The following is a 27,793-nucleotide window of genomic DNA, read 5'->3' on the forward strand; positions in this document are numbered from 1 at the left end:
GCCATTGTACGCAACCTCCCTAAGCCTCCCTCTACCTCCCTCTTCGAGAATCGTACGTGTATCCTATTGTTTTCAGGCACGCGTTGCAACGGTAATGTGCATCGAAGCGCATTAACGCGCAGAGATTCGAAATGCGCGCGCGCTTTGCGAATCTCGATTCTCGGATTTAGAAGCGGACGAAAGACGAAATTAGGATAGATTCTGACTAACGACACACAGCTACATCGATTTCTACATAAAAATTACTGTATCTAGTAATTATGTAGAGTAATGTAAATTTATTTTTGGCTTTCATAACTTTGAAATATCTGCAAGGAACGATTTTGCTAAAATATATGAAAATTTAGCTAGATTTGAAAATAATTTGGTTAGATTATTAAAATAATGGATATATAGTGCCATTATACAATGTCAAATTTGTCTATTAATTTAGTATAAAATAACGAGTATATTAGTATTGAATAAGAAAAGAACAGTGGCAACTCAAATTAGGTTAAAATTGACACTATAGATACAATAGTGTATTATTCTTTACACTTAAGTATCTTTTATAATTATTTTGATAGTTAAACAACATTATTTTTATAGATAATATTAAAAATCTTTATTTTAGACCGCATATGTGAGAAATACAATCAATATTAGAAATTTAAAATGCCTATTACGGTCGAAGCTGAATCATCATTGCTTTAAATAATTCAATCTTGAATTACTAATATACACTACTATATACACTATATGTACTTGCATATATACTATATAGTCTTTTCCAACTGCGCGAATTGTTTTTTCGGTCTATAAACACAAATAAAACTACTCTAGTAATCGTGAATTAAATTGATAAGCAATTTTTTTTTTTAATAATTTGATCTATCAAGCATCATATTATAAGAAGTTATTACAAGATGTTAAAACTGTTAATAAATTTATTGCGAAAAATATTACCTCGGCCAGGACTTGAACCGGATCTCCTATCATTTGTATCTAGCAAAATTGTTAGATACTTCGACAAAATTGTTCATTCTGTGTGCTTATATCTGTGAATGTCGGAAAAAAAGATGATGGAACTATTAAATAATTTATTTTGAGTAAAATCCGTAATCCAAAAATCTGTTTTATTGTAACTTTTATTGTAACAATTTAAAACTATTATAATAAAATTTTGAATTCTTTTATCATATTTATTGAAAACAACGTGAAAATTAATAATTAATTCAACGAATTAATTTTTTATATTTCGAAATTTTATTTTTACCATCTTATTTCAGTAAAATAACACTGTTACGTCTGGTTCACTCGAAGACAGGAGACATATGTTCCTCGCGAAAGTCTTCTCGTATTTCAGACAGTGTGTGAACGAAGAGTAGCATCCGCCATGTGTCTACTCATTATTAAACGCGAACTTGAACGACAATGACGATGACGATGACGATGACAAAGACGATGTCGATTCTTTTCCGAGACAGCTTCGTTAAGAATGGAAAACGGAAGCGTTGCGACAGAAACGAGAACGACGTGATTATGTAGGAAAGAAAAGGCGGATCGCCGTAGTTGATCATAAATCGGTGAAAGTGTTCTCCATCGGTGTGCGACTGACCTGTACAATATATAATACTTATGTACTTAAAATACACAGTCATGCAATCACGCGTACTCAATCACCTACATTCGTTTTGAATCATTTTTCTCAGCCTCAAAGAGATCTGTGGTTTGTTTCTTCACTTATAGTTTCTCGTTTCCTAAAATAACTTAAAGATTGTCTCTCTATCTTCAGATTGCCACATACAGTTTGCAGCAAAAGTGATGAAAATTCATAATTTGTGAGGCTGTTTTTGTATGCAACTTTTATATCTAGAAAAAGCATAGTTTTGTTGAAACACATCTAAACATTCTGCTAGATTGAGAATAATTGAACCATCAAAATAATTATATGAACACGCTCAAACTGATTATCATTAAAATGTTGAAACCTTTTGCATCATGTTTGAAATTCTTACGTAATTATTTTAATAATCCAATAAAATTATTTTCATATTTGTATCTAAATTTTTAGATACTTCAGCAAAATCGTTCTTTCTAAGTATTGTATATTTTTTCAATGTATATCTCTAGATTAAAAGAAATATTGATATTATATATATAAAACCATTATTTTGTTGATATATAAATTACAAAAGCATTTTTATTTTTTAATTAAAAAATTGTATTGTCCTAACCAAAATTTAAAACAACAACAATTTTTTAATTAAACAATCAAAATCGAAATAATAGTTTTCATATCAAGCATTTTTCTCAACGAGTTCGTCCGTTTGTCACGTTTTAAAATATATATTTCGTTTGTCTCGACTACATGAGTTTAAATACAATCTTCAGAGCGATTCTGATATGTCGTTATTATACATTTTGAATATTTTTTATTACACTTTTGAGAAAAAATAGAAATCTTTCAAAATCTACCGATAAAATAATTAGTTTTCGTTTGAAGACAGCATTGTTCGTATAGCCATATTTCGAAATCACGAGGATATATGTCATACTTATGCGACCTTACTGCAAATATGTGTCTATGCATACGTATGAGATGGTGCGCATCCGTGAGCATTGCCCAACGACCGAATAATGCGTAGAGCCGAGACGCCCGACAGTATTTTGCAATTGTCGCCGTCTTGAACGGCGAATATCTCACGTGACACTATTATGCGTTCATCAACTGCGATCATAAAACGGACAACACCATTCTGTACCACGAATGGATCTGAAAATTGCCTGCCCCACGGATAAATATTACATAATCCTCTCTCTTCTACTCGTTGATTTAAAATTATTTACTGTAAATCGCACAGCCAACAAGCACAAATATGAAGCTATATAAGCGTATCATATTTTTTACCGAATATTTTGTTATTTTAAAAAAATTGAAAATATAACAATCTTGAAATTATTTCACTTTATTATCCGTATACACTATATTTTGATTTTTGTTAATTCATACATTTTATTTGAAAAAAAAAACGCTATTTATTGTGATTTGACATAATTATAATACATATAGTTTTTTAATCTTTTCATTTTATCATCGCACAATTGCGATGACTAGCAAATTGTGGAATGTTGTAGATATTACATCGTGATATTAATACGCACGAAACGAGGATATCCGGAACACTTCTCGTCAAGGCATGAAATGTTTGAGTAACATTCGAGGCGATTGTGTTCCAGTTTTAGCCGCGAAACGAACAAACGAGAAGGACCGGGCGAAAGGAGATGAAACGCACCTGTTGCTAAACGCGGTTCCCAGACGACTCGAAAACCAGGCACAAGTAAGCACCTTCAAGTACCCTCCTGTCCACGTTCGTCTCTCTGCTCGCAATCAGAACCTCGTAAATGTCGAAACAGAGGTGAGATGACCGCCTTCAGAAAAGACGTCACAGCGGGGCAAGGCGAAACACTTGTCCAGTCACTTGACGGACGTAATTTAATCGAAGTTGATTAAATCACGTCCGTCCGCTTCTTCGATTGAGAGAATTAGTTGCAAGTCAGACTTTATTCGCAATGGAACGATGTATGTATTTTGTATGAATAATACGAGAAAAAGATAAATGCAATATCGTACAATTTCAAATAAGCAAAAACGACGTTTTTATCAACCTTGTCCATCACGACAGATTCTAGATCTCGAAAATCGATTTATTGAAAAACTCTTAAAAATTCTCGCGTCGTATTCTCATCGTACAGAGATAATTTAGAATTAAAAAATTTAAATCTACCGTTATAATACATTCTAAAAAATATCAATATGGATTTAACACGATATAAATCTCACCGTATTGATATTAATATTAATACTAACATGAAGTAAAATTTAACATAGATTTTAATTCATACCACGATAATGTTGATATTAACACAAGTTTTAAATCTACACCATGCTGTGTTAATATTAACATCAACGTAATATGGATTTAACGCCAGGTTTTTAATTTATACCATGATGATGTAGATATTAACACGAGGGATTTTACATCCACATCATTAATATTAACATCAACATGATGAAAATTATATTCATGCGGTATTTACATAATTCTCACCGTGTTAGATTAATATTAACACTAACAAAATGTGGATTTAACATTATAGGATTTAAATCCACGTCAAGGGTTTTATTAACATTAACGGTGAAAGTTATATAGACACCGCATGGTATCAAATTCACACCAACATTTTAAAAAATGCAGAGATTTCTGACTTAAAAGATAATGGACATCTAGTGATAAGATACAGAATCTGTATTGTAACAGCCCGTCGAATTGGTACTGCAATCGATATTGCACTGCAAAGTAAACATTCCGAAACCGTTAATGGAACTGTTGGGATATTACAATAATGTTTCTACAGGCTGCAGCTGTACGCTGCTGTGCGAAATGAAGGCGTACGCGAGGGCGAGGAGAAGATTAACGAACAAAAAGTAATCGACGCCGGTCTCGCGTCGCTCCGTTGGATATTAAATTTCGAGGCAACGTTTTAACGAAGCTGTCGCGAGGTCTCGTTCGACGTCTCACGGACGTACTACGACGAATTGATTTAGGAGATCGCCGAGAGGAGAAAGAGCGACGGGAAGCAGGGGAGGGGGAGGGGTGAGGGTTGCACGAGGATTACAAGCTCCCCGTGACCACGCGTTTAATTATTAACACGGCGCGTACCAATTTACGAGCGAGCGGTCACTGATGTCGAACGCCGGAGAACCAATTCCGAGGGCGACATATACAATCTACGAGGGCGAAGACTCGGGATGGGATGAGGCAAAAGTTCCATTTCGGAGGCTCTCAGTTCCGAAAGGACTTAGAGTTTTCCCTTCTCTTTCGAAAACAAGCAGATATGTAATCATGACGTATGGATAGAAGAGATGTCGACAACAGTGACATAAATGATACACTGAGATAAAAGTAAGATGAAAGGAGGACTTTTATACGTGACAGTTACGCGAGCTCATAGAAATATGTATTTTACCATAAAATTTTATATTTGGTTCTTCATAAAATCATAAAAATTTCACCATAAAGTGACTGAATTTCAGTCACTTGTTAACTAACTAGCTCTTTGATATTTCCAATTTAACACATTATTCATTGATTGAAAAAGAATGGTCTCTTTAGAGCTATTTATTGTACAGAAAATGGCTCGGTGAACGATGAGGGAATTTTCAACGAATATATTGAGAAAATTGATATTTTCATAGTGCGAAATTCATATCTGAATATATAGCAAGCATATCGTGAAAACGATTCTCGGAGAGGATTAGGAAAATAATGAACTCACTCAATGACGATTGTGTTTGCCAGATGTGATCAATTGGAACGCGCAGAAAACTGGAAACGAGCCAGAAGACTTTCGCCAAAACTGAGAGATTGTCTCAAAAGACAGCGATGTCAAGAAATGCAAAAATTGATGTTTCGATAAAATCACATAATCTCAGCAATCTTAAATTATAATTTTAAAGTGATTTATATCTTTTTCATTTTATAAAAATTCTTTAATTTTATAAAAATTAATATTTTTTCTAATAAAAAATAAAAAAAAATGATACGAACAATTGTATTCTTCTTTATGCACTAAAAAAGATACTTAAAAATTTATTTGTGAGAAATTATATTTATTTCACTGAAATCAATCTTCATTTAAATACAGAGAAATAAAATTTTATTCTTAACAAATAAGCCATCTATTTTATTTTGTTACAATTAATGAAATATATTTCATAGAAATGTGTATTTCGTCATCACAATCAAAATTTTTCATAACTAATAAACATAAAAGAAAATGTCATAAGTAATATTTGCTTTGCAATACTTCGACATTTTCCTCTGTGTCCATTATAATAAAGAAAATAAAAAAAATAAAAAAATCTATCAGTCTACGTTCACGATTATAATGATCAAACCAAAAAAATCGATATTTACGATGTTTGCGCGTGCTTTAGACACTAACTGCGCATTAGTGAGAAACCAAAAAGAACAGAAATACGGTAGCACAGCCACGATACGATATAAAACCTTCGGCCTTATATTTACCGAGCGTATAGCGAATCTAACGATTCCTTACTTTTCCGTGCCGGTGCCCTGCCTAACGAAGATCGAAGAAAGTTGCCCACGCTACATTTATCGCGACCTATTCCAACCAGTCCTTTTTTCCTCGTTCTCGGTTCGTTTCGCGAACCGGTTACGTCAGGCGCGCTTCGTCATCGTTCTCGTCGTGCGATTAAAAATTGCGGCTTTTGTCAGATTTCCCCTTCCTTTCTCTCTCTCTGAAAGTGATAATCATGTACGGCAAGAAAGATAATCTATTCGAGCGAGAATAGATTAATGAACTTTCTCTCCCGGTGCAGTTAACTCTCTCGCGAATTGTGGCTTTCTTGCGTACCGAGACGAGGAATTGTGCCGCACGCCAAGTCGACATTACCGGCCAGATATACGTCTGATACACAGTATATACTTGTTAAAACATGTATCCTGATGTCTTGTTCTGTTCGTTATAGACAGACAAATTTCTCAAATTAAGAATCAAAGAGGGGAGTTATTATTGGGCAACTGGACAGAATTCTATTTTTGTCCCATCCTAAATTTCAGGAAAAAAACATCACGGAACTAATTCGCATTCTTTTAAATAACGGTTATCCCTTAAAGTTTATATTTGCAACAATAAAAAATAGAATTAAGACATTACAAAAATAGAAGTAAAAAATGTAATAAAGAAATTGATTCTAATATTAATTCAAAGAAATTTCTTGTGGTGCCGTATTTGAGGAAAGTGTCGGAAAAGTTTAAAAAACTCTCACATGTTCATGATTTTAAAATAGCGTACAAACCCATGAATAAAATGAATGCATTTATTAAGACGGGGAAAGATCCTTTGTCCAGGGATGACCAATGTGGAGTTGTCTACAAAATCGATTGTTTAAATTGTGATTCGTCGTATGTAGGCCAAACAAAAAGAAAATTAAAGACTCGGATAAAAGAACATAAAGCGGATTTAAGAAAATCACCTTCCGAAATTTCAGTGGTTTCACGTCACCGTTTGAACGAGATGCATGAGTTAGATTGGGAAAACATAAAAGTTTTAGACAAGGAACAATCTTTAATAAAAAGAAGAATTTCCGAAATGATACACATAAAAAGACAAATAAGAGGTATCAATAAACAAAGTGACACGGAAAGTCTGCCAGATATTTATTTTCCTTTTCTTAAGTAAGATTTCTTTTTCTGTTCAATAATAACTCTAGAAATTTCTAATTTGTTTGACTCAGGCGTATAAATAGTGGTATAATACGCGATATAACAAACAACAACACATAATGTCACGAAGAAAGTCTTATTGTGTGAAAGTGTCATTTGATATTCTTCGCTCAGTTTTTTGGCTGTAAAACAGGTAACGATTATAATTCTTTATATTCGAATAGGAGAAATTAATGACATATAAATTTAAATTTAATTAGAATCTGGAAATTCTTGTTCTACACTTCTTGATATGACTATGGGCGTTATAACATTTTGTACGAAGCATCTGCACACTAAAAAGAACATGTCATTTTTATTACAACAATGGACTGTTGAATTTAATTTCAACTAAATGTATTTTTGCGGTTTATGAAGACTATTGTATTACTGAAGATGGCCAGATTGTGGCCGAAACGTTTAATGTTTTAATTTATATAATAATAAGTAAATATCACAAATTATAACCTGTGGTGTGGTTCTTTATGCTCTTTTTGTATCTTGTTTGTTAAATTGATAACCACGTGAAAAAAATTTTTTAACTTATATATTAAGAATCATTCATTGCAATGAATTTATTTCAACAATTACGATCTATGTGCCAATTTGGCACTACTATTTATTATTTAGCTCTTTTATATCCGAGTCTACAATTGATCCTTTCCCCGCTTCCAAAAAGTCATCCGTTCGCAAAACGCGGGGAATAAACGCGGGGACGATAGAAACGATTTCATTCCAGCGAATTCATCGGCAGGGTGGATATTTTTGCCGGGGGCGTAAAAGGGAGGAGGTCGTAAAGTACGGACCTCAGAGGACCGGATAAAGTTCCGCCATAAAGGGGTTAATTCCTGTTAATCCTTTGATACGTACCGCGGCACTAGCTAGCGGGATAGGGAATAGGTGCAGGACGAACTTTCCAAGTTTACGCAAAGGTACGTAGATGAAACTGGTAATTAAAGTGGATTCCCTCGCGGAGAACAAAGCCCTCGGTCGAGCAGGAGATGTAGGGCGAGAAGCGACGGCGACGGCAGTCGCCGTTGAAAAATAATTTAGTTACGAGACGGTACGTGAAAACTTCAAATTAAGCCAGGTAAAGCGAGCGGACGAACGTGGTTTTTGCATTTTTAACGCGGGTCCTCACCGGGGATTGTAATCGTTGTAATCCACTTTTCATTACCCGCCGGTACCGGACGGGTTTTCCCATCTAATTGCTACACGCCCGGCGTAGCGCTCGCGTCTAACGCGGATAACAATTTTCAGCAAATGACATAATTCCTAAAAGCGTACTTTAAAATCCATTAATACAATATTTAATCAAAGTTAGAGTTGATGGGTATTTGCGTAATCAACTTGCAAAAGACGTCACGGTGCAAAATTCAATTTTTGGAAAATGTCTAAATATTTAAAATCATATATCGCATTACACAGAAAGAATGGATTCGATAAAGTACCTAAAATTTTTCTAAATTTAGAGATATAAAACAATTTTATTGGACTATCAAAATAATTAAAAACTCCCAAGCTGATTGGAATGTTGGAACGCCAAAATTTTTTGCAGTATTGTTTGCATCATGTTTGAATTTTTTATACAATTATTTTGATATTACAAAATTATTTTCAGATTTTAATTTAATTTGTGATATTTACTTAGTATTCCATCTAAGATTGTGCTTCAGATCGATAAATAACTTGCTTGAACAGGAAAATGTAAAAATTCATAACTGAAACAAATTTATTAAATTCAATAAATATTTTTTTTTAATAGTCCTAACTGAACATTTACTTATACAATATACGAATATTTTTATTCAATAAAAAAAAGTTACACTTAAATCAAATTAATGGTTTTTGTACCAAATAAATATATGTTTACATTTAATAAATATTTAATTAGTACTATTCAAATCTTTATTAAAGTTTTTTTCAGTGCAAAAATATTATTAAACATCAAGACCTGCTATGATCAAATATAGTCCTTTTCACTCACTGTATGTTTTTAAAATGTTCAAATACTTCAGTAAAATCGTTTTTCCGTGTACAAATCACAGACACACTTGAAACGTCAAACATAAATTTGTCTGAAATAACATTATAATCACAAAGAATGATTTTGTTGATGTATATAAAAATTTAGCTTGATACACATATGAAAAAATTTTTTTGTCTCGTCAAAAGAATTATATAGAATGTTCTAACTAGATACTATTATAGAATATTAACACTTTTTACAGCATTGTCATCAATATTTAAGCGTTCTATTATTTAATTATTTTATAATTATTGTATTTTGAGGGCCCAAAAACAAAATTATTTTCACATCTGTATCTAACTAAATTTTGAGATATTTTAACAAAACCGTTCTTTCCATGCACATAGTTTTAATTCTCGTCATCAGTTATCTTCAACATCATATTGTATAATATTCATCAAACCGATCTGCCAAATGAATACTCGCGTGAGTTAAGTGATTTTACGATGTGAATAGTTATCGCGAATCAACGGATCACGTATAGTACGCACAAGCGACGATTCTATTTCGAGTCGCATTATTACGATATTATGCGTCACCACCGGCCACGATGAAATTAATGCACCAAATCGTGGGCGGCGGCCGGGTTTCCTGTTGATTTTAATTATGTTAATTCTGTTTCTCCTGTACCGCGATAACGTAAACAACGCGCGTAATGTACGCGCGCGGTCGTATCTCTTATACGCCGTGTGTACGGTAAATGTATTCACATAATAAAATGTGGTAGACGTATTCATCAGCGTGTACTTCCTAAATGCCAAAACGGGAACGCGATTGCCATCAAGAGGCGCGCGAGAGAAAGGATGTATGCGTGTGCATGTAAAATGCATCAATAGTACAATCTCGTTTTTTATATTCTCATTTTCGAGAGCTCACGTTTCCCCCTTGAGATAAATTCCTCGGGAGAGTCCCTCACGTGCGATGCATCGCGTCTTCCTTATCGTCCTCCCTTCGCTTTTCCATCCATCGGCCGCGCTATCTCGTCCCACTTTATTTTCTGCGATAGAGCTAAGGAAGACGGGAGGGTGGTAAAAGTTAAGCGCGCGACGCTCCGCTCGCGGGCGGTAAATTGCGCGCCGTAAATTCTTTCTGTTCGCCGTAATGTCGTTAGTCTAGTTTACTTTCCCGCCGTCGGTGATCTTGCAGTTTTTCCGCGGGGAAGTCCACACGCGGACGATAAAACCCGTCTATCTGTTTGTGCGAAAGTGCTCTCGAGTGCTCTTACGCATGAGATCGATACGCGGGTAATATCTCGGTGTAATGCAAGAAAGAATGGCTGGTCGGACATCAGGTAAATATAAACGATTTATTGGCTACTTCACGCGCAAAACGTTCGTTATCGCGCGTGTACGCTCGCATCGACCTCGCGTCTTAGTGGCGCCTCGTAAACTTACGCATACTCGAGACCTCGCTGAACGATTTCGATTCTACTTGTTTTTGAATCTCCGCACTCAGACTTGTCCACCTTACGGATTTTTTATTAAAACGACCATTAATTCACGGAGACTTATTTGTTGAAAAGAAAAGTTTGCAGATGAATAGGTACGTAGATCGCTTTCTGAAAATGTTCGAGATCGTACTTTGATATCTTACAAATTTTTTCTCTTATGCAAGTATATTTATGCATGTCTATTTTTTTTCTCTATTTTATCGTACATTATACCACAATATTGTCGAGCGGAGAATCTTTTTCTTATTATCCTGTTTATATGTGTACGACTGTATTTTCTTACAAGCAGTTCTTTCATCGCGCAAAGTCATTCGGCGTAGATCTTTATGAATCGATAAAAGTCACATTGTTTTCGACTAACGTTTCATTGCAAATCGACGGTTCTGCAACCGGAAATCTTGCTATTCTATTGAAGATTGACAACTATATACTCCAGCAAACAAATTGTCGTCTACACTGGGAAAAGAATTGCATTAAATGGAATTCTAGTGGAAAGTGAACATAATTTTACGGTTAAGAAGATGCTAAAATCATCTGTTTTATTAACTAAATGCAATAAGTTTTCAAATGCAATAAATCGCAATTTCTTTTCTTTTTTTTCTAAAGAAAGATTTGTATATCCTTTTCTATAATTAAAATTTTTTAAATTGAGATCTTTATCATTTCTTAATCCAATATGGCGTTCATAACTGTCAACATCGCTAACATTTGCTTATGTAAGTTTTGCAATCTATACTTAGAAATAATAGTCCACAGACTAATAGTTTATATATTATGAATAAACACTGTCGAGAGAGAGAGAGAGAGAGAGAGAGAGAGAGAGAGAGAAAGAAAGAGTTCTTAGAATTAAATTTAGACGTATAATTCGATAAGAAAATGCGTTATGAAAATTTATGCGTGTAGGCGTACGATGTTGATGTAGAAATGATGTGTCAATAACACATAAATCGTCACACATAAGTCTATCTATTGAGTAGATAAAATAAACGATTTTAGAATCTCTTTAAATCTATTATAATTCCAGTCGAGATAATTAGATATTCAGTTATGATAATTGAAATTCTGCTTGATATAATCTGAATCTATACCGAAAAAAAAGATTGGTTGCTGCAACAATTTAGATAGTAAAATAAGGCATAGCATTTTTATACGACTACAGCAATCAGCTTTTGGTTGTAGCAGCAAATTTTTAGTTGCGTTAGCCTATCGAAATTATATACTGACATTACATACATAGGCTAACTAAAAATTTGCTGCTACAACCAAAAACTGATTGTTACATCCATACAAAAATGCTATGCCATATTTTACTATCTAAATTGTTGCAGCAACCAATCTTTTCTTTCAGTGCGGAGAAGTAACAACCGTGGTAAGAACACACGTAGATCAAGAACACCGGTAGATCATTGTTGAAATCTCGCGATATTCTCGGTCATTTCGCAAAGTGATGGAAAGAAAGAAAACATAACAGCGCGCGCCGTTTTTCCAAGGAGCCCATATCGCGACAGTGAAACCTTGAGACCTCCTCCGTGCATTTTGCGAATTTAACAATCATCATTGGCCTTCGTCGCTTCCGTGAGTCACGAGCGAGTGACTCACGAGGTAAATCATACGAAGAAAAAAAAGTGCGATCCGTGCACGTCGTTCCACAATGCACAGAAATAAGAACGCGAGGCAACTCAGGCAACCCGGCATCGCCGTCGCATCGCTTGTTACCGACCTCGGTAACGATCGAGGAGCGTGCGGACGCGTTGAGATACCGCATGTATTGCTTGAAAATGGATTCAGGGACCGGTCGGCCGGTCGGCCGGTCGGTTTCCGCAAGTGCGTTTAACGCGATCTAAATCTCAAGTAAAACGGCGCACTGGCGCATAACCACCATAGCCGCCGGTAGACGGGCGCGTTGCAATGTGCGTTATCCAGGGTCAGTGACCTCCCACTCTTCCTTCTAATGATAATTATATTCGCATTAGGATTTGTGCGCGCACGTACTGCCCGCTCGTTCATCAGCCTAGACGCTCGCTGCTTGACGGCGGTATAAACGTTTTAAAATGCATCAGCACGATCCGCTTTCCTTTCTTCCTCTTACCCTCCGCTCCTGACTTTCCCCCCCCCCTCTCCCTCTCTCTCTCTCTCTCTCTCTCGCTCACTCTATCTCTTTTTCCGTTCCATTATACCTCTCCTGCACGTCCATCGCCGTGAACGCGAGAAACGTCAAGGCTCGAAGAAGCTCCCGCTCTCGTGAGACGCGACCTATCCCAAGGCGCGATGTGTAAAGAAAAACTAAGGGTAAAGTGAGGCAACACGGAGTTTATGTACAATAAAATAAAAAGATGGGAGAAATTATCGGAAGTTTCGATTTATCTATAACTCGGGAGAAAAGAGAAAAATTCTAATATTTTAACAATTGTAAAAAAAAAAACTATAGGAAAAGAAAAACGGGAGTATTAAATAAATCATAAATATTAAATGAGTAGCACTAAATAAGCCATATGACAATTAACTCCTTGAGGATACACATCTGATGCAACGCATACGATTTATCTATCGCGATAATAGCCTGTTTACACTACGTTGATGCCGTTATCGCCGTCAGATTTTATTATACTATTTACGATATCTTATTGCGATAAAGCTATTTCTTCAGCCACGCTATAAAATGTGATATGCTATGAAACGTTCAACGATAAGGATTGCATGCAAACCATTATTTACGGTTGCTGCCTCCCGATGTAATATTTATAGCGGCTACAGGACTGCGATTCGGGGTGCGATTTGATGAAAACGCATAAAGCAAAAACTATGTACTGGGATATTTATATGAGTCGATCTTAAACGATCCTTCGTTCCTGTTCGTGTTACTTTGTAACGCATTGTAATACGAGAAAAATATGAATCGCTCTGTCGAGCTGCAGTTGCCCATAATTGTTCCGCGTTTATGATATTAATGTACCCTACACACCGTTTGCCATACTACGAAAGTCACGAAGAGACTTACCGGCCCTCCCAGCACGTTTAACTCTCGTGTGCCGGAGTTTACTACAGTTCGATCGTGACGCAAGCTCGGCAAGCACCGTCTTGGCAACAGCCTGCAAGCACCACCGGTGCTCCAGCTCGCTCCAGCCGTTGATGCCGTTGCATAATCGTATCGCTAATATTTTTTTTTTTCGCAAGTACTAAAACCATCGCTATAAAATCGATTTTATCGCGGACGCAGAAAGGAAGAGAAAGAGAGGGGGTAGAGAAACGGAGAGAGAGAGAGGAAAGAAAGAGAGGAGAGACGTAAGGAGGAAAGTCTTGCGTCTCATTGATCACACGAAAGCGCACTCAGCGAAAATTTTTATCGAAGGCGAAATTCGATCGCTTATTCGATATTTATGCAGCTGGACGGTTAATTTTTACATGCTTACGGAAAATTAAAGGTATATCTCGAAGGTGAAATAATTTATCAAAAATGATTTCTCTTCAAATATAACTTAATAATTAATTGTTTTTTTAGACAAAATAGATTATTTAATAGTATGTAGAAGCTTCATATTAATGAACTTTTCATGTTAATTTTATTTCAAGATTTTAATTTCAGTTAGGTAGTTCTTCAATGTTTTTAATGGGACTGAAAAGGCACATGCTTCAAATTGATTAAGAGATAAGTAAATGTAGTTTGCAAAGACTGCTCATTAGCATTCTGTTGACGTCATCAGTATTTATAGTGCATGGAAGAAACACGTGATTTTCAAGAAGAAAAATATAACTCCAGCTATCGTTTAATGAAACGTGCAAAAGTCGCAAAAATTTCGAATTGGCGCGGAGTAAGAGAACGAGCGAGGACAGATTCGAGAAATTTATTTTCCTATAACCAAAAAACCTGGCATTTGAGAGAAAGAAAGGAGAGTTGCAACAGTAACTGCAATTTCTATGAAGCTTCGATTCAATACGACAGATGCAGCTGCGTAGAGAAAAACAAAGAAAGAGAAAGAGAGGAAGAGGGTGAAAGTGAATATCGAGCAAAAATCCCACATCCCACATTTTGTAACGTCACAAAGGAATCCGTTCGCAAATCCTGTGGTCGGATTTGCCGTCGACGGAATGCGAATGATAATAAAACGTACGGCCAGCAACAGCAGCAGCGGTGAAGTTACGATAAATCGGGTCCGCTATGGATAGAGAGACTTGGAAAAACAATCGTCGTGGTACGTGCGCGATCGACGAAAACAGATTCTTCGCGATCGCTTGGTTCTCTCTTTCAAGAGTGGTTGAGAAGAGTTGCAGCAAAGGTCGACGAGCGTATCGCGACGCAAATATCTCGAAGGCAGCGGGTATTATTCGCAAGTCGCGAGGATACTGTTTGGTCACCGTTCAATGTGTATACATGCGTGATGAAAAAACATCAGAAATAAAATCCGCGCCGTGTGTTGAAGCCGTTGCGATCTAATCTGCACGCGTTTACTTAAAAACAATTATCGATAATGCGTATTTGCGTCAACGTCGTTAACCTCGCAGCAAGGACTTTTATTTGTAGATGCGCTTATAATTAACTGTACTTTCTAATTATATAAGTAGAACGCTGACCATTATTACATCGTTATTTCTATAAAAAGAAAAAGCAATTTCTTTTTTTTTTTTCATGTTAATAAGAATTTTAATCCTACATGAAATTAAACATTTCATATTCAAGTAAATTAAATTAATTTCACTATAAGGCATCTACCTTTGGTCGCAGACATAAATCATTAAATTTTAAGAATCGTCAATCTGTTGCAAAAAATTTCTAAACGCAAAACTATTTCGCAATAAAATATATCCGATAAGCTCATTCATAGCCGCACAGAAAGAATGGAATTTCGCTCGAAGTATCTAAAAATTCAGCTAGATACAGATCTAAAAATAATATTGTCAGATTATTAAAATAATTTTATTGATCCGTCAAAATAATTAGGTATTGAACAGATTCAAGCAAATAATGCTGCAAAAAGTTTTCTAGTAACTAATTTGAGCGTTCTTAATATATTTGATGATCCAGTAACATTCTTTTTAAATTCAGATTTAATAAGCTAATGATGTGAGATATTTGTAATCACATGTTCATGCAAACTGATTTTATGTCTAGAGCTAATTAATTTATAATTATAATTTTTTTTAATACTGAGAACTCATTCTCGATATATGGATTGAAACTTCTGTTATTATTAACAGTAGAACCGTGGCTGTGCCATTTTTGACCTATCCGATAGTTTTTCTCTTCCAGTTAATTTGAATTAGGACGTGGAGCTCTAGATTTTGTAATTAATTACAAATAATTTTACTTTTATGATGACAATCTCCCTAGTAAAAAGCTAAATTTATTTTGGAACCGCGATTGAAATCAGTTTCTTCTAAAGAAAAGTCTAGTAGCAAAAACACTTGTCATTTTTTTTTTGACACTAGAATCGCAGGTCTAAATTGACCAAATCGCAAAAGCGTTCAGCTACATATGTTCTTGTCTTATTGTTTACCGACTTTCTTGTCCAGAGCCTTTGTCATTTTATACATTCTTCTCAGATCTGTATTTAGCTAAATTTTTAAATACTTCAGTAAAACTATTCTTTCCGTGTGCGACAGCGTAATATATTCAGATATTCAGAATTAAACAACGGTATAAAAGGAACGAATAAACGAGCGAGTGAGTGGCAGTGGCATTCATCAATTTTCATACTTCGCGTGACGTCCGATAAAAAATAAAGCAAATCATAGAACAGCATTAAACGAGCTCTCGCTTTTGCAAGCGTATGCCGCCTTCGAGAGGCCAACTCGGTTGGTCATACGGATATCAGCTACTTGAACGGTTCTTAAAGTAATAAACGTCGACAGAGTATAAAGAAACTAACTCGCGTAATCGTCAACGTCGGTCAACTGGTCGATAATTTCATGAGACTATGAAATTATATCATTGTATTACAAAAGAAAACGAGAATACGAGATCAGATAGAATTGTAAGACGCTGTGAGATCATATTTCAGACTTTCTAGTTGAAAGATACGAAATTTTACGCGCGATGGACTGTATAATTTCTCGTTTACATCATCTGGGAGAGACGCGCAGAGATTCCCTATTTTGTGAACACTTAATTTCATGAATTACGTCGGTATCCGTTAGCAATTAGTGCGTTAATCCAACTTTCCACTCGTGGAGAAAGTTATCAATCGAAAATACGATACACGTATGGATGGTATCGTGTCTCTCGCGGGGATCTTAATCTCCGGCTGACGCCCAACCATTAGAGCAAGGAGGCTCGATCGATCAAGGATACGGTGCAGCAACGTGCTCCTTTCGGAACGGTGCCAGAAGCGTCGGGCACGTTTCTACGACGACGGATGGATCGAGGTCTGCGAGACGAGGAGCGCGACTAGAAAGAGGAAAAGAAAAGGCATTACGATCTACGAGAACGGGGTGTAGGCGACCTGGTAAAGCGCACCCGGAGCAGGACGCATGAGAAAGGAAGAAGAGGAATGGAGAAGGGGAGGAGGGACTCGTATACGGTATACGGTATTCCGCGCTCTCGAACCTCTGCTAGTCATTTACATGGGCTAGTCATTAATCTTCCTGCAGCTCGCTAAATGACTGATGGACAGATGGACAGGTGTACAGGCTGCACTCTTTTGCACGGAGCACGCCCTGCTCGCCACGCTGATCACGAAACTCGCGTGCACTCGCGAACTGACTGCAAGCGCGAGTGCAGCAGCCCGTACACGGTTACGAATTCGTACGTCGACACGGATTACGATCTGACGGAAAGAGATGTGGGAAGGATAGATAGCATCCCATTTCGGGTTGGACTACAAGCGTATCAAATCTAAGTACGGTAACATGAATATTAATTATATCGGATAATACACGCAGGAAATTCCACCTACGCTTGGTAAGGATTATCAGATTTGAGATTCAATTGCTGTGCACATTTAATGACGTTGATAATAAATATTAGTATCAGATAAGTGTATCCGATAAAGAGTTACAGTATTCTTCAAAATATCTCCCATGAAAAGAAAAAGATTATATTCATCATCGACCATATTTGTAAAATTATGCTTAAAGAAAGTCAAGATAATATCTTAAAATAATAATATATTAAAAGTAATATATTAAAACGATGATTTTAATACTGATATCTTAAATGGTAATATATGCTAATACATTAATGGAGTGCATATACTGTGATGAGAATATAGCGCGTACTTCTGAGTGGCAGTGGATACTACCACTATGTGGTCAGACCTGTGTACCACCAGTATATTTCGAAAAGGAGCAGCAGCGAAGTTTCCGGCAATACCGACGTCCGCCGAGTTTCCACGGCTTTTCCTCGTAAAACATCCTGGGCAATTTTCAGGTCGCGTTGTTTCGCGATTTCGTAGATTTCGGTAATATTTCGTTTCACCAGGGCATAGCAGAAAATACGAGTCGCTCGTTACTCTTTTTCGCCTTTATCGCAGTCCCGGTATTTAATGGTGCAGTTAGAGAGCGACTAGAAAGAAAGCAGCGCGAAAAGAGAGAGAGAGAGAGAGAGAGAGAGAGAGAGAGAGAGAAGGGGGCAGGAGGAGGACAAAAGAAATTCTAAGGAAAGAAGAGAAAAGAGAGATAGGAGGAAGAGAAAGACGATGCAGGGGGTAGCCGGGAAAAGGTCTCTCGTCAGAGTGGTCGGTGGGTAATCAAATACTTTTTATCTTTCTCCGCGCGGCGCTCCTCTTTAATGATGGCGTCGGCATAACTTTATGGCTTGCCGTCGATGGAAAACTCTTTACGGTCTCTCTTGTGGCTAGGGAAAGAGCAAAGGAAAAAGATGAAAAGAGGCGGAGAGCGAGTGGTACGGAGAGTAACGTGAGTCGATGCAGGCTTAGCCATGCGTGTTCACGTGTGTAGTCAGTGCGACTACGTACCGAGGAAAAAAAAAGGAGTGAGAAAAAAAGGACGCGAGGCGTAAAAGTAAAGGTAATTTATTGTGTTCACGAATAAAAATGCCGTGAGGTCGAGTTGTTAAATTTACGCTCGCCGAAAGCCAGTTCTAGAGAGCTGCGAGAGTGCATATCCATAAAAAGGAAATAAATTATTATCTCTGCGAGCGAGTATTCCGAATAATTTCTACAGTTTCCGCAGAATCATCCATGTAGAGTGTAAAAAAATTTTACGTCTCGATTTTTCCCGAATAAATCTCTAATTTTCATTTTGTGTGGAGATATAGATTTGGATAACAGAAACCATATCTAATATACGGATTGACACGGATTGAAAGACTTAGGCTTAACAAAATTGGTATGTTTTGAAAATAAAATTAATTCGTCAACATATTTTCATCAAGTACATTAGTCAAAAAAGAAAGTATAGAAGTAAAATATTCTCTTTCCATTAAATATTTTTTATTTTCTCGACACAAATTTTATAATCGCAAATTTACATATGTAAAAAAATTATCTAATTTCAGGGGAGAAAATAAAGTTAAAATGCCACAGAAAATGTCGCGATTTATTTTTTAAAATCATCTTTTTATTCCTCTTGTGACATAAAAATTTTAAAAAAGGAAATAATAAAATTAAATTATATAATTTTAATTGTCCTATCCAGAGTAAAGATAAATTTTACTTTTTATATGTAGATTTAATATTTTTATTTTTAGATGGAATAAATAATAAACTATTCAAATTTTAAAAGAATTAAATAATTTACACATTTGAAATTAATAATTAACTTATCAATATCAGTTAATTGCTGATAATAAATATATATTCGTAAAAAACGAAAAAAAAAATATTAGGCGAGCAATAAATAGACTCGAATTGCGAAAATCAATAACAGATAGCTAATCGATACGCATGAGTTACACGAGTAATAAGAGTAACCTGAGCAAAATCTACGCAATATCGTTAAGTAATTCTGATCATTTTTTTATTTAATTAAATTCAGACATTACATATCGCACTCTCTCTCTCCCTCTCTCTCGATTCTTTCATATAAAGATTTTTAAGACCAATTAATACGTCATCCAATTAAAATATTGCACGGTTGCTTGTATAACAACTAAATAATCCCACCCTCTTTTCTTCTCACGCCATTTTACGCATGGCTAATCTGCAAATCGCAGACCAACGATTCTAATTCGCATTAATTCTCGGGGTTGATTAATTCCAGGATTATGCGCGCGTTATCTCGCGCGATGACAACCGTTCCAAATGTACCGACCGGACAAGCCCACCGAACCACTCTTATCCCAGATAGCACTAGCAGCAGGTATTAACCCAGATCCATTCCTCTGTGCTTTCGCGGTCCATTCCCACGCGCGTGTATGTGTGTACGTGCCGCCACTCGCGAGATCATAGATAATTCTGACGTTTTTACGACGCAAAAATGACAGGCGCGTCTTTCCCAACGAGACACACGCTGCCGCGCCCGTCTTGGTATGCTCGCTTAGGTCTCTCTTTCTCTCTCTCTTTCTTCTCCTCACGAAAAATAAGGGAGTAATAAAAATTGTCTGATGTCGGAGGTTGTGAGCGCAACTACGTGATGCAACAGCGCGCCGAGAAAATGTTGCCAGTTGCACGAAGTTCACTTCGGTACGGATTGCACGGAGCTCCTTTTTAGGGATTCGTAACTGCCGGGATTCCGATTTCGTCTATCACGCGAGCAAAGAGCAAGACTACAAACTACCTTGTCATGCAGAATTTTAATTTCTAACATTAAATCTAATATTGAGTCTTAATAATTATTTTTACAGTCACTAATTGTTCGAACAGTCCACCATTAATTATATCGATGATTTCTTCGAACTGTTGTCAAAATGTTAAAAATTGTAGTTTTATTATGGTACTGATAGTTCACATTTAAAAAACTAATTAAAACTATTAGTGTAATAATCCATGTAGAAATCATAATTTTTAAGTTTGAAAAAATCGTTGATATAATGACTGTTCAGAAAATTAGTCTTGTACATATCAAGAATCGTTTTGCTGAAACATCTAAAAATTTAGCTAGATACAGATCTGAAAAATAATTTTGTTTGGATCATCAAAATAGTTATGTAGGACGCTCAAATTGATTGCTATAATGTCAAAACTTTTTGCAGCATTGCTCATCATATAACTTGAGATTTCTATGTAATTATTTTAGTGGTCTATTATTCTTTCCATGTATATAAGTACAACTTCTTTATTCATGTGAATCAGATTATAAACATATTCATAGCCAGTTATAAATACAATTATAATTTCCAATTTCAAATTTTAGAACATGGAAAACATTCTGCCATCGATTAGAAACAAAATACAAAAAGCATAAACGCATTTGTATTCTTGACATGCGGATTGCATATCAATGTTTGCGACGACTTGAATTCCTACATTCCTTGTACCTTATATCTTATTCTTGTAATTCACTGCGCCTTCTCTACCTTCACAACAGGGCGCGGCGAGGAGACATGTTTATGTACTCCCTGCCTATCTTCTCTCGCGTATCGCGAATGCGCATCGAGCGAGGAAATCTCTTTTGAGAGGCGCAAGATGATTTACGGCGCTACTCTCACCTCCTCTTGTCGAATCGTCCCGTTGAACGAGATGGCCCAGGCCGCTTTGGACGTCAAAATTTCAGGGGCGACGAATGTCGAATGTGCAGTAAATTACGTACGCACAAGGCATCGCATAACTCCCGATCATAACTTGAACAGTCGAAACGGATCCATTCTAATTTTAACGAGCATTCATGATATAATAGACGTATTAATTCGGCTAGAAAATAATTAGGCTAGCAAGAATCTTAACCATCTAATATACACGTACTTTACAATTTTTGTTTATTATCACAATAAAAAAAAATTTTGATTGTATTAATTAAAACTTTAATAGATTTAACCGTACAAATCAAACATTTGTGATTAAATCTACTGAGAAGAAAATGAATTAAATTTTAATAAATACAATATTTGGTTGACCAGTACTAGCTGAATATTTATTAAATATAAACATATGGTTATTTGGTTCAAGATTTATTAATTTCATTTAATTAACGTTTTTTATTCAATAAATATTTACTATTCGAACAAGTATTTAATAAAATTTAGTATATTTTTTCTCAGTATATCAAACGTTTAGTCGAGATAACTAGAAATTCAAATACGGTAACCCGATAATTCTGATTAGTATAAAAGAAAATTTTATTCATACTTTTTGTTGATACTATCAGAACATTTTTCCCAGTACATTATTTAGCAAAATATTAATGTGGAGTGAACAGAATATAAAAAGGTAGGACATTCCATAATTTCCGCATTTCGACTGAGACTGCAAAATTTCTATTTGCAGTCCTTTCGATAGGGAGATTCGCTGCTCCTATCCCGAGTCGTCGCAATTAAAATTTCAAATCGGCCATCGATGTATGCTAATACGGGATCGACCATCTATGCGCATATATGCCACCCGAGCGTGTACTTTCACGCACACGCGCGAGAGAGCACACGCGGAAAACGGTATAATAAGCGGTCGAATCGTGCTGGCGTCTCTCGCCCTCCCGCTCTCTTCGGGGTCGACGCTGTATAAATTAATGTGCTCTTATGCTAATCCGTGTTACGACTACGTGCCGGCCTCACGTTCTATGTATGTATATGCGCGCTCTCTCCCTTGCGTTTGCACACGCGGCCACACATATTACGCGAGTGTTACCGTAAGCGTTAGCTTAACGTATAACACGAGGACACGAGGACACGGTTCTACGCTAACCGCAGCGAAATTTTAAAGTTAGTGCACATTTGTACCAATATATTTCATAGCCTTCGCTGGACGATTTATAAGAATTTTTCATTGATAACTTGATTCAATAACCTTGAGACTTGATGCCTTCAAACATTAATTTTCATTTACTATATAGGGTTACTAGCTGTATTTTTGTAGATACACTTTTTGAGGTCGTAAAACTTCTAAACGTTAATTAAAATTTTATATTTATAAAATTATATTAATATATAAAAATTTTCAGTGAAAATTATACACTGTAGAAATTATATTTTATAAATATACAGATAAAAAGATTTATTTAGACTCGAAACTTCTATTTATGTTTATTTCATTAAAACAGTTTAATTTTAAATTAAAATTTTGTTTAATTTAAAAAATGCGGTGCCTATATAATTCTCGCTGTTTCGTGTTAACCGAGACTCTACCGTGTCCTCTGATATTAGTACCAACACGAAGTGGATTTATTACTCGTCGTATTCATATCAACACCATCATGATATAATTAAAAACCCATAATGTTAAACTCACATAATGTTAATTGATGTTACTATTAATATCAACACGATGAGAATTATCTAGATATCACATGATGTTAAACACTGATATTTTTTTAATGTATTCTTTTCTTGTGATTCAGACAACTTTAATTGTGACTCAACAAATCATAGATGGACAATTCAATGAATCAGTGTCTAAAAATTAATTGTCAGTTGTCAGCTTGTCCTCTGATCGCTCTCAGAATTTCACGACACCAAGTAAACATGATGATACGACCACTCCGGATATTTCTGAAGATACAGGCAGTAATTTCTTTTCGAGGACACGTGGACGGTTCTTTTTAGGGTCTTTTTATCCACCGTAAAAAGTTTCCCGCGGATATATTCCACCATGTAATAAAAACTTGCTGCTTGACCGCACTGGCTCCACTGACCTCCGCAGTTTTTCGCCGGCTACTAAACGTCGGGTCAGATGTTCGGGAAATCGTAAGTAAGGAAAACGTTTCCCTAACGCAGAAACGTTGTTCGAAGGGAGGGTCACGATAAAATCCTAGCGATTTTGCCAGCTTTCCCTCCCCATTATTACGACTTTCGGGGAGAAGACAGGAAGCAGTGTGACGCGGCGACGATCGGAATGGTATCAATCGTCGAGATAAATCGCGATTATTGAACGCAATGCACGTTACAATTTCCCTTCGGTCTATCAAAAGAAAATTATAAACTGAGAAAAAAATATCTTAAATTTCAATAAATATTTATTTGAATAGTACTACAACTAAATATTTATTAATCTAAATATATAGAATAAAATTTATTACACTTCGGCATATTTACAGCCAAGAAGGGGACATGGTTTATATAAATTTTATTAAATATAAAAATATCTTTATTTGGTACAAAAAACATTAATTTGATTTAACAATCACTTTTTATTATTAAGTAAATACAATATTTATTTATTGTAAGTAAATGTTTAGTAGTATTCAAATAAATACTTATTTAAATTTAGGCTATTTTTTCTTAGTGTAGAATTTCAATTCCCTGAGAAAATTCTCCCGACATTTATTGTGATTTCTTCGCAAAATTATTACGATTTATATCGCTTTCTTAAAAAGCATGAAAAACTCAAGTTAAATAATTATAATTCGAAATTAGATCGACGAGAATAAATCAATTAAGAGAAAAAAATCCTATTTTCGGTTAAAGCGGAGGGACCTTAGTTTAAAGTTATGCATTGTAAAATATATATATATATAATATATGTATAATTCAAACTACGCACTGAAATCTTTTTCAATCTCGAAACGCAGTTATGAATAGAACTAGAATAGTAATAATATCTTGAATAACAATAATAGATTTTCATTCTTTTTTTGAGTGAGATTTCACATTTCTAGAGTGAGATTCACTCCAAAAGAGGAGTGAGACTTCTTTTCTTTGGAGTGAATCTCAAAAAAAAAAGAGTGAAAATTTGCCATTTTTATTCAAGAATGCAAATTTTTCATTTTTCTTCAATAGTAGCAATATTTTAGCTCTTTTGGTGTGAGATTCCACTCCAAGAAATTTAGAGAGAAGAATCTTAAAAATTATGAATAATTTATTGCACATATTACATGCGCTCTGCAAAATCCGGCGCTTTTCACGGCGCGCTACGATTCTGTCAAACCACGCGAAACACTGGGTAGCCGCCATTTGTTATAGACGTTGTTCTGAGAAGCGGCAGGAGGAAAAACCACCAGGACCTCGCTCGCTCGCGCACCGGCACTAACTTTTTTCATGTATCATCGAGAGTTGTCAACGCTTATGGTACAGTCGCTATTTACGGACAGACGTCGTGCAAAAACATTTGGCACGGACAAATCGAGACAACCGTGCAGTGTTCAACAGATTTTCTTCATCGCGAGTTTAGAAATACATGGGAGGTATAGAGGCGGAGAAGGCTTTCCTTTGGTTCGTCTTCTTGCACGTAACGAGAACCGGGTAAATGAATAGAAAAGCGCAAAGAGCAGAAGCAAAACGCGCGCGATCGTCGCACAAAACGAGGAACCGCGGCTGCGGAAGAAGTTAACTTGGAACGATGTCAAGAAGTGGGATCTTAGCCACGTATTATCACGATCTCGAGGTACTCGATGTTGGGGCCCAACAGACTACGAGAACACGTTTTCCTTCCTCTGAATCCAAATCGCGACGAAAGAATAACTTCGCCTCGACAATATCGAGCGGCGTTAAATCGCTCTCGCGCCTTGCGCGTTTTTCCATGGGGAGCTGTTCGTTCCGGCGACAACGGAAACGTAGAAAGCGGAAGCGCGACTATTCTTTCAACGGGAAGTATCACTTTCCTGTTTACACGGCGAGTATGCCAGGTTTCTTTCTTTCTACCGATATCGCGGGAAACGGGAGAGAAATTTATTGGCTAAAAGTAAAAATTTTTGACACCTGACTGCCAAAGTAATAATAAACTAGAAGAATTATATAGACTTATTTCTTAATAAAAAGATTCAAAATATTTTTAATCAATGATCTTTTCTATATACTTCGAGTTAAAAAAAATTAACATATTTTGTAAAAAACTTTTAGATATTAAACGGATATAATAATTCAATCCTTTAAATTAAAAAAATACCGTTTTGTTATTTTTAATTTCCATATTTGTCAAAATAAATAATATAAATAATATAAATAAATCCATTTCATAATTAATTTCAAAGCTACGGTGACTCTTGTTCATATTAACTTAATAAATAATAAACCCCAAATTTGAATTTTAATACATTTTTTAATTAAATTGTTTAACTCTATTGTTTTAATTAAATTAACAAACATATTAAGTACGCTCTAAAAAAACATGGATGTGGATTTAACTTTTTGCACTGTTAAATTCATAATATCAAAGTATACCTTATTTGAGTTATTTTTAATAATTTTTATAAGTCGCCATTGCTTCTACTTAACATGTCATTAATTTAACTAAAACGATGGAGAGATGGTTAAATAATTTAACTGAAAATATATTAAATTTGAGTCAAATTTAGTTTATTATTTACTAAGTACATACATTAATATTATTTAAAACTAATCAGAGAAATGGATTGCTTTTCATTTGACACACATGGAAATTAAAAGTAATAAAATGTTATTTAATTCAAGGGATTGGATTGCAATTGTATGCGTTCAGCAGAGAAAACTAATCAGTTAGCGCTAGTTCTAATTAGTTCTTGCCTTTACGTCTTCGTTGGATCTAAGTATAGGAAACCAATCATATTAAAGAATCACTAAGCGCTAACTGATTAGTTTTCTCTGCTCCTTTGATGTCTAAGGCCTAGTTCCACAACTCACGGTTAACTCTTTACCGAGGTTCAACTAGTTTCTCATCTCTTTCTAATTTTAGAATTGGAAAGAGACAATGAATAAGTTGAACCTCGGTTAAGAGTTAACCGTGAATTGTGAAATTAGGCCTTATAGTGTGATTTAAATCTATCAATACCATGATGGTATTGGTAGAAACACCAACACGGTGAGAATTATACAGACACATCACATGTATTAAATCCATATTTTTTAAACTGTAGCAGCGGCGACTTATAGAGATAATTAAAAATAACTCAAATTGATATAATTGGGTATAATTGAGTATACCTAATTTGACATTATAAATTTAAAGCATCACAGATACGTACCTTGCTATTGTGAAAAAAGGGAATTTTTTTTACGCAACTACCCATTCTTTTCTTGATCGAATAATCGCTCGACGACAGTTCTGTCGCTGACCGTTAGCGACATAACTTTGTTAGTCGAAAACGACATGAGTTCCGCATTTTTGAGAAAATCACCGTCATAATTGGTCGACGCCGATAACGAGATTAGTCTCGATCGCCAATGGTCCTATATGCCGGTACTTAACTGTAGAACGAAGAACATCGATCGCTGTTACCACGCACACGTTTGCACGTTGTCGCACAAATCTCGTTCCACGTAGGAAAATGAAGAAATATTACATCGGAATATAAAAGATAAACGTATCTCGTAATCAATCAACAGAATCCGAATGTTTAATTAATTTGTATATATGCAAGCAGGTGCATCTCGCCCGGAAAAAAACCAATTCTTTTGCCATGTAAAAATTTCGCGGATTATTTTCACATTACAGATACATCGTTGAAATGTATTTCTGGTCGTGGCGAAAATTCGTAGTCTAAGAATTGGTCGGAAAGGGGCAGGGGAACACGTTGCTTGGAAAGGTGGAAAACTCTAAGATTGATGGCGGCGCGGCTCCACTGACGGCCGAGTCGCAGGGTAAAACGCGAAGATACTGTTTGAAAATCAATGGCGCCGAGTGTCGCGAAAAAACAACCAAGTTAGTCGGCGGAGTGTCTCGGGGCGGTCGCTGAAGAGTGACTCGGCGAAACCGAGGCTTCGTTCCATCACAGTCACCGAAGTCAACCTCGTGGGAGGAAAAGGAGACCGGTTTTTTTTTTCTCCCGGGGAAGTATCGACTTCCAACAAGCGCGAGGCATATATCATATCTTACCCACTTTCGTGACTTAAATCGAAGCTTCTTTCGCGTTGCTCTCGGTGCAGTAATTTCAGATGAAAAATCGAATACGGTAGAAAAAGATTAGCGCAAACAAGGAACTTGGTAAAAATGTTGCCGAATGTGCTCGAGAACTCATCGAGGATCTGACATAATACAAAAAACGTTGTCACTAGCCAAAATAAATTCGCAAGAGCTGCAATTTTTATCTTCGCGATATAACTTGAAACAAAAATAACATACCTACGCTCGCTATCATTTTGCTGAT

At 35.8% G+C, this 27,793-nt stretch overlaps 1 protein-coding gene and 1 long non-coding RNA gene across 2 annotated transcripts in view; one reads left to right on the plus strand and one right to left on the minus strand.

Annotated features, from left to right (window-relative positions):
• The window catches only part of LOC147910956 (uncharacterized), a 32,628-nt gene extending 4,917 nt beyond the window's left edge, over window positions 1-27,711 (plus strand). Inside the window, exon 2 of the long non-coding RNA XR_015546355.1 lies at window positions 3,220-27,711. This is a non-coding gene — a long non-coding RNA (uncharacterized LOC147910956). The remainder of the gene's footprint in view (window positions 1-3,219) is intronic.
• LOC105145995 (growth factor receptor-bound protein 14) overlaps window positions 1-27,793 on the minus strand; it is a 322,967-nt gene that overhangs the window by 161,760 nt on the left and 133,414 nt on the right. The window lies entirely within an intron of this gene.

Source organism: Acromyrmex echinatior, chromosome 1, assembly GCF_024713525.1.
Source record: "Acromyrmex echinatior isolate Ae372 chromosome 1, ASM2471352v2, whole genome shotgun sequence".
Classification (NCBI taxonomy): Eukaryota; Metazoa; Arthropoda; class Insecta; order Hymenoptera; family Formicidae; genus Acromyrmex; species Acromyrmex echinatior.